General features: G+C 36.6%; 1 pseudogene; it reads right to left on the reverse strand.

Moving 5' to 3' along the window:
- Window positions 1–1,991, reverse strand: part of LOC102596340 (ATP-dependent helicase rhp16-like) — an 8,123-nt pseudogene continuing 6,132 nt past the window's right edge.

The following is a 1,991-nucleotide window of genomic DNA, read 5'->3' on the forward strand; positions in this document are numbered from 1 at the left end:
TCAATTAGTTTGTCGAAAGTGACAATAAAACAGTGATTCCAAGTCTTGCTCTGTTAGCTTTCCTAAGGCCTCTGGAGAACCACCGACTGTCCTGCAATCGGAAACTTGCAAGTTCAGTATGTCAAAGGAAAATAATTTCTAGAGTCACAACACATATCCAACTATCTAGACTACGGTAAGAAAAAGACACTTGCCCTTCAAAAAGTAATTTCTTCTTCTCTTGTAACTCTTAAGATTTTCTATTCAATTGTATCCTCAATCACAAATCTTATGATTCTGCAAATTTGGAAACAACAATAAGCTCTCCATTCAATGGCATCCAAAGTGCACGAAATATGAAACATACTTAATGTTAGCATGATAGACAACTAAATGATTGTATATATTAATGTAATTATATAGTGATATAAATTAGCATGATCATATACATTTGTTGTAGAATCATATGAATAAATATTGTGATAGAATAGCTGATTTGGAGGGATAGCAAGGCAGATTTAGAGGGATTCAATGGCAGATTTGTATAGATAGAATAGATGATCTTTAGGGATAGGAATGGCGGATCTTTAGGGATGTGTAATCTTTATTTTCTCTATATAATGGAAAGACTCTCTCACTTTGAGAGACATTCAGCTGAAAATTGACACTTAACGGGTTTATGTTGCCATATTCGATGGATTCTATCTTGGGCTTGCTGCTCCACAGCAGGATTCCACCATGTATCCATTAAGCAAACCTAGCAAAGATCAGGAGATTAGCCACCTAACATGACATGTATCATGTGCTTATTCAACAGATGAATACAAGTCATAATTGTATCTTCAGCTGGTTCTTTGAATGCGCTGAGAAATGAAGTTGAGTATATCAAATGAACACTAGATATGCACAAGCCTTACATGTGATGCAACTTTAACATTGAGGGAAACACCTCCATCTTTCAAGCTCATAAGCAATATCCTGAAATCTGAATGCTCAGTGAACTTGTTGACTGCAGCATCTCTTGCAGTAACAGACATGGATCCAACTAATTGAACACAATTGACACCCGACAGCTGAATACACACAATGCAAGTTTCCTTAATTGTTAGTCTGAAAGGGGAAGTAGGAAGGGAGAAAGTACCATTATGTCTTACATCAAGAGAATGTTGTATCAGATCCAAAAATGATGTAAACTGGCTAAAAACTATTCCTTTTGCAGATTTGTCCCTTTCAACCATGACACTAATTTCTTTCTTCTACATTCCATAAAAGTAAGAAAATGAGCATCAAGCATGCATTTAGGTTCTGTAAAATAGAGATACTATAGCAATAAAAGAAAAGCAAACTGAGCAGAATATGATTATAATGTAGAATGCAATTGCATACCAAAGCTTCTAATTTAGTGCTTGTCTCGAATTCATTTCGATGAATTTTGTTCAATATACTAGAGGAGCTAAACCCCTTGACAGTAGGTTCAGAATTAGAATCTCCGTTATCATTATTTGCAGTGAAGTCAAATGTGAGGGGTTCGGTACATGAAGGGCATGCCATTCTCCCCATACTTACAACAAAATCTATCAAACATGCCTTGCAAAACACGTGGCTGCAAGATGTAACCTGCAACAATCAAAATAGATTAACTTTATACTAGATGTACATCTGATAAAATCTCAATGTCTATGGCGCTGGAAAGGGAGCATCCCAAATGCTAATCCACTTCATGAGAACTTCCGGGGAAGAAACAAAGCAAAACAGAAAGAACTAGAAAACATGTGATCCAGACATTGTTTTAAGGAAAAAGTATCTAAAACCGTTCAACACTAGGAAATGGCATTTGAAGGTTCAACATACAATAGATAGGCTGACAATGAGAAATTGAAAGGAGAGAGCTATCAAATTAAACTTCAGCTGTGGGCAGTGGATAGAGGTGCACAAACTCACTACTGGATCTTCCACTGCATCCTGACGTAAGGCACATGCTTGTTCAACATCTCCAGCCTCTTTATTGCCAC

Source organism: Solanum tuberosum, unplaced genomic scaffold (genome assembly GCF_000226075.1).
Source record: "Solanum tuberosum cultivar DM 1-3 516 R44 unplaced genomic scaffold, SolTub_3.0 scf00157, whole genome shotgun sequence".
In the NCBI taxonomy this organism is placed as follows: domain Eukaryota; kingdom Viridiplantae; phylum Streptophyta; class Magnoliopsida; order Solanales; family Solanaceae; genus Solanum; species Solanum tuberosum.